This window comes from Pyrgilauda ruficollis, unplaced genomic scaffold (genome assembly GCF_017590135.1).
Source record: "Pyrgilauda ruficollis isolate IOZ18807 unplaced genomic scaffold, ASM1759013v1 scaffold32, whole genome shotgun sequence".
Lineage (NCBI taxonomy): Eukaryota > Metazoa > Chordata > Aves > Passeriformes > Passeridae > Pyrgilauda > Pyrgilauda ruficollis.
This window is the reverse complement of record NW_024524600.1, coordinates 7,224,429-7,231,161: the sequence shown is the minus strand read 5'-3', so window position 1 is coordinate 7,231,161 and position 6,733 is coordinate 7,224,429.

Genomic DNA, 6,733 nt, shown 5'->3' with positions numbered 1-6,733 from the left:
GCATGAATCATCCTTTTCTGAACATGTGGAGAGTAGACTGAGGCATTAATACACATCTCCTCCAGTGAAGTTATAGTCCAATCTGTAAAAGCCATGGGTTGCATTAGTTGCCCTGTGTGACTCTGCAGTGACTTTCTCACAGTCCCTAGAGAATGAGTTCCCTCTGAACTGGGGCTGACCTAGATATCCACTCCAGTGCCATTGCAGACATCTTAAGACATTACAAATTAATTGTAACACTGGCCAAATTAAGTGAAGCAACTGAGCTAGTATAAATTGCGCAGCTGGGGTGAAAAATTAGTTTCTCAAATGATATTCATGTTATTGTTATACCCATTATCTGATTATTACAGATGACACTATTTATATATAATGAAACAAATGTGCTTTTTCTCAATGTTCATGCTTGTTCTGTGTTTTCAGTTAAAATCTCTAGTTATGGGAGTAACCATGAAGTGACAAGGGCTGACCTGGGGTCAGTACACGCTGGGGGATGAGCAGATAGAAAACAGCCCTGCCCAGAAGGACTTGGGAGTGCTGGTGGATGAGAGGTTGGACATGACCTAGCAGGGTGTACCAGCAATACAGAAATCAAACACATCATGGGTTGCATCCAAAATGGTGTGGGCAGCAGGAGCCTGCACCAGATGTATTCCTCAACAGAACATTCCTTCAGGCTGACAACTAATTTTGGTGGGTGCTGCCACCAAAATTAGCTCAAAATCAGCTTCAACAAAACATCATTATGTGATCATCTATGACTGCTGCAGACCCTGTGCAGTTTAGTGGGGAGCTGTTTCAGCCAGTTTCGTACTAGAAAGGTATATAACTTTGTCTAGCTCTCTTCTAGATGACTTGCAGCATTTCACTATTTCTGTACAGTGAAACAGTGCCAGTGCACCTTACCCTTGATAGATCTCTCCTGGGTGCTTTTTTACTTCTTATAACTAGTCTCTAGGGCACACCATAAATTTGCAGAGAATTATTCTATCTCTTTTTCATTTGTCTTTTCTTCCTTGTCCCTGCCTCCCAAAGCCCCGTGATTGGCATTTTTGAATGTATTCTTTATACACCTTAGTTTGCACATTAGTGGCTTTAGCCTGCATTTCTTACTTGCAACCTTCTGAAGTCACACCAATGACAACCAATTCATTATACAATGAAATATAATAAATTAATAACATTCTTGTTTAATTGACAATCATTTTGGTTATCATCATATAAAGGCTTAATCTGGCTATAAACTACTTCTGATTAATTCATTGTACCTACCCCTGATCCCCACCTTTAATTTTAGAGGGACTTCTACTGTAGAGTCTTCATGGAGAACTTTGGACAAGTGTACAAATTGAGGGGTCTTGCAGTGCTGAGACCTTATTCTCATTTTTGCTCAGTCATATACTTTCCTCCCCTCTCTCTGTGGGCACCTGAGCTGGATTTATATTCTAAGCAATTATTTTTATGTATTGGATGCAAAATATCTGCCTAGTAATCACTTGCAGATGAAACTGGAATGTCCCTGACCCCTTAGATTATTGTCTGTCATCACCTACAGCCATTCCCTCTGTCAGAACTGCTAGGTTCATTCCCTTTCCCAGCTCTCTGAGAATGCCGCTGGGAGAGCCAGTGACACTCTTCTCTCAACAGTCAGATTTGTCAGTATAGGAATACTTGGTAATGTTTTTGTTTTATTTTAATTTGTTTAAAGTATATTTTTAGAACTATCTCTGACCGAATCACCATAGTGCTCCTTGTCTTCAAAGCTCAAGTTTGCTAGTGCCAAGTCAGAGTGGCTGCAGTGGATAACAGAAGGGATGTGTTGAAGCAGCAGCTCACAGTCTTTTTTTGGTCCATAATGCAAGCCTTAGCAGTCCTGTGCTCTGTCATCAACTTTAACATTACTTGGGCCTGCAGATGTCCATCCTCAAACCCCAGAACAGACACTCATACCTGTCTGCCTGCTCATTTCCTTCACAGACTTATCCCGACTGGCATCTTCTGTGTCTCTTAGTGCACAGGAAGGCTGCTCACATGGGAGAATGGTGCACAGATTCTAGCACCTCCTGTGAGAAGCTTGCAGTCCAGCTGAGGACAAAGTCCTGACAAGGGGCTCTCTGAAACAGACATGGAGAGCCCTTACTGATGTACAAATACCCTGAAGTGTCAGTTCACATTGCCCCATGCCAAAGACAGAAGGATCCTTTTTCTCCACCCTCTGTTACAGGGCCCAGGAGCCAAATACCCTCATTGAACAGACTGTCTCTCACTCTCCAGATGTTCGCCCACTCCTGGGCAGTGGCATAGGAAAATGTTTCACGTAGCAGGAAGTTTAGCAGTTCCTGCACATTCCTGAAAGCTTTTAATGAGGCTGAAGCTCATTAAAACACACCCAGCTCTCACACCATGGGAGCTGAAGTAAGGGCATAAAATACCAGATTAGTGTTACTGCAAGTGGGAGGATACACCAAGCCTGGTCTGGAAAACTGGGAAAATCATTCTGGCACTACACATTTAAGAAGCCTTCTGAAGCCCCGCTTGGCTGCACAATCTGAAGAGAGAGAAGTGTGATGGAGGCCATAAGTAGGCAGTAATATGTCAATGAGACAGCCTGGCTGTCTGTCTCCTTCTTAAGCACAAAGCCTGATATTTCTTTATTCTCCCTCTTCCATCAAGTCACTGCCACACCTTCAGCAGATGGCCACTAAAGTCTGCAAATCATTCACTGTGATCTGAGTCCATGCCCATTCTTATCTGAACTGATCACTCTCCTTTTCTTGTCTAGTCAACACATGCACAGAGCAGCATGGAAATCAAAGAGTTCTTTCAGATGCTGCTTCCTGGATGAAAATGTTCAGAATAGGGAAATCAGTTCACAGATCTTGTCCAGAGGATGGACTTCAAGGGAAGTGGAGAAGCAGACTAAATTCTATATTGACTAGGAGGTTCAAAGAGTCTACAAGTGTAGACTGTGTTATTTATAATCTGTTCCACATGGGATTGCCTCTTAGGTTTGCCCTGGACCTATCTCCATGACTCAGACAGAGGACCATGAATAAGGACAGAAAATAGTGAGTTCTGCAATAAGGGAGAAATCTGAGAACTTTCACAGTGGCACATGATCTCTCTTTGTGATGAAAGGCCAGGTTGGTGTACTGTACATTTCACTGAGAACGATCAGGTGTTCCTGTCACAAGAGGTTAATGATCAACTAAACCAGAAAATATTTGTACTTTACAACCACCTTTTGCTGTCCTTCCTACAGTGCCTGCAATACCTCCTCCATGTGCTGATGGAGACAAGCTGTCTGCTTGTCTCCCTAGATTCTCACCATCCTGCCCCTACAAGAGCAACCAAACATAGCACATTGCTGCAAGCCTGTCCAAACCAGGGGGCCACCCTGCACTGATGGGGTGTGAAATCATCCATTGCTTGAAAATCTCAATCTGAAGCCCTAGATTTTATTAGGATTTAAAAGTTATATTTTACAGGTTGTGCATCCTTCATTCCTACATTTTTCTTCCTGCCCTGAAGCAGGACGAAAAGCCACTTATTAAGCCTTGTTTTCTTTCCAAACAAATCCTAGAGCTTTAAGCACACTTTTTATTTGTCATATTACTTTAAATAGCAAGAAAAGGGGCTGTCTTTATGTTCCCTGTATGTCTTTCTGCAATTTGCCTAGCCCAAGCAGGAGTGCTAGTGTTTATATCCTCTGTATTTCACACAGTACTCCCTCTGTGGCCAGAGGGTCTATGTATTATTGTTATTTTTGGTTCAGCTTTTCGGGACTTGGTTTTTTTTTTTTTTTTTTTTTTTTCGGTAAGGAGACAGTAAAAAGCTTTGCATTTGTCAGTGTCTGTGTCTCTTGACTCAGTGCACTTTTGGAAAGCCATCTCCTCTGGTATTCACACTATATCATCATCCACCACAAGACAATTTAAAATAAGATATTCTCAGTCCTTCCAGCTTTCTCTAAACAAAGCCTGTGAGTTGAGAATGAGCTCAGTATATGCCTGACATGTATTGGCATAGACACACCAATGGGAGGGGAGCAGTTAGGGCAATTTGGGATATCCTAAGAGACTTTGGGGAGAACTGTGGACCTCTCACTGGTCTTCCTTCAGGGATCTTAATTTTAATTCATTTCAATAATGCACTTTCACTCTCAGACCATCAGCATTCACATACATTAAATAAAGTACTGAAACAGAATGCCTGGGCAGCAGGCTTCCCTATTTCTGCAGCTGCCACAGAGAAATGGGATGAGAAGGCAAAAGCAAAGATTTATTCTCCATGAGGTGGTGGTTTGAGATGCAGCTTCCTCTGTAACAGCCAATGCATGTCCTCTAGCAAAGGTACAGCAGGGATTCAGATGAAGGAGAGAGCTGCTGTTTTTTTATACACAAAGCTGGCCCTAAACCTGATAAGGAGAAATGTGGTATTCTTATATCTTTAGCATGGCTAAAATCTCTATTTATTTTTGATATGAGTCAGTTAATGTGCTGAAATGTATGTCAGAATACACACCTTGGAAAAAATGACTAATCAGACACTGTTTTAAAAAGTGCCTAAAGGAATAACAGAGAAACATGAAATTCTTATTTGGAAGTGTCCATATAATTTAAATGCCATGTAAATATCACTAATGGTTTGAATCTTGTACAATGTTTCAGAAGCATTCACCTGCCTAATTATCTTTAACATCAGAGCCTGTAAGTCATACAAATATATTTGCAATAGTTTTCAAAGGTCTCAAATGCATATTAGCACTGAAAACAGAACACTGGTTTGTGGTTTTGTTGTTGTTGTGAAGTTGCTTTTATTTACAAGCTGGCTGTCTTTACCAAAAGTTTGTCCACTGGTTGCTGGTTTTTTTTTTTTAATGTTCAAGCACTTTGAATAGTTTTGTTTGTCCTCAGTTTAACTCATCTCACAGATGGATTATAAGGCTTGTAGAATTTGTTTACATTTATAAATATTTTCTCTCATGGCTGAAACAGTTTGAGGGAGAAGTTTCTACTGAAACACTCCCTTTCTTTATAGAAAATGTACTTGTGTTTTGTTTGAAGGAGGCCGCGTGCCCTGGCTATGCTACCATGAACGCGTGTATGGCTGCAGATAGAGCACACAGTGTACTTTTTTTGGTAATTTTCTTCATCTCTCCCAGTCTCTGCTTCTTTTAGTCCCACAAACTTTAATAAACTGAAAAAGAAATCCTATGAAGGCTGGAGCTTTCAAACCAAAAATGCAGCACTTGAAATTAAATAGTATGATCTCATCCATCCTTAATTTTTAGTGCCTTTTCTATGCCCAGTAGACAACTTTACTTTTATAAAACTTGAGTCCTTGTCAGCCTTGAAAATACTATTTATTGACTTTGTCACTTGTATTTACCATAAGCTATTGCCTCTTGTATATGACCATACAAAATGAGTTTCCAAAAAAAATTAAGTATTTTTTATGTTGATCAACAGGTCTAATTCCAAAGTCAAACTATTCTCCAACTGTGCACAAGTGAAGGAAAAGTTTTTCAATGTATTGTGGTACAGTTTTGTACTCCTATACATCTGACATAAGAATAATGTGCACTGGGCTTGATCCAGCCGAGAGTGGCTTTTGTGTCTGTTGATCCTGGACATTTCCAGAGCCCCCCAGGATCTCTAGTCAAAAAGTCTATTTTTGATTCAAATGGAAGAAAAGTGCTTCCTTCTATAGCTGCAGACTGCCAAATTATGCATCCCATGCTGGCTTTTCCTGACTGGCACTGCAATAATAGCTGTAGTAAAGATTTTAGTCTTTACCTCTAAAGCCAGTTTGGCATGAAAGATTGATAAGCTGATGACTCAAAACTAAATGTAGTATTTCATAAGAGAACATAGGCAGAAAGAGCTGCTGATTGTTTTCCCCTTTTGCACAGTAAATGAACTAACTAGCCAAATCCATTGTTAGGTATCTGTTAAAGGGCTTTTGTTTTCCCATAAATAACCCCTGCAAGTTTTGAAAATGAAATCAGCCATCACAAGCAGGCTTTTGAACATGCCATCAGGGCTGAATGCAGTCAGCATGCTCAAGAAATCATTTGTCATGATTCAATCAATGGGCCAGAGCAAAAATCTAAACATAAAGAAAGGCTGAAGCAGAATAAAACAGCATCAGGTTCCATGCATACAGCCACTTCAGAGAATGATTAATCCAGCAACAATTACATACTTATAGTATCCTGCATATTAAAGAAAAAAATACTGAAATGGGAAGAGCACTTTATTTATCAAAATAAGCTGATAATAATATCATAGCTGCAGCCAGAGATGTAGGCAATAACAGGAAATTGCTTGACTGCCTCTGTTGATACCTTCCAGTACTGTGGATCCAAAGCTGGAATAGATCCCTGGTTCACTGAAGTACTTAAGCATGTGTTTCATTCTCAGTGAGTTCAAAGAGACTTAATCTTGTCCTTAAAGTACGCATCTGCTTAAATATTTAAAATGAATGAGGACCTATCTTGATCCCATTTTTATTGGAAACATCCACTGACTTCCATAGCTGCAGAATTAGATTCCTAAATAGGACTTGCAGAGCTGTGGATCTGGGCTTTAGTCATTCACCTATTTTGCTCTAGGCATGTGTCCTGTGTAGAGGATATTATGTCACATCAGGGGTATGTATTTATCCAATCTTGGGATAGCTAATGGATCTCTTCTCTCTAGTGATCGTTGACAACCTGAAGTTGTGCTGG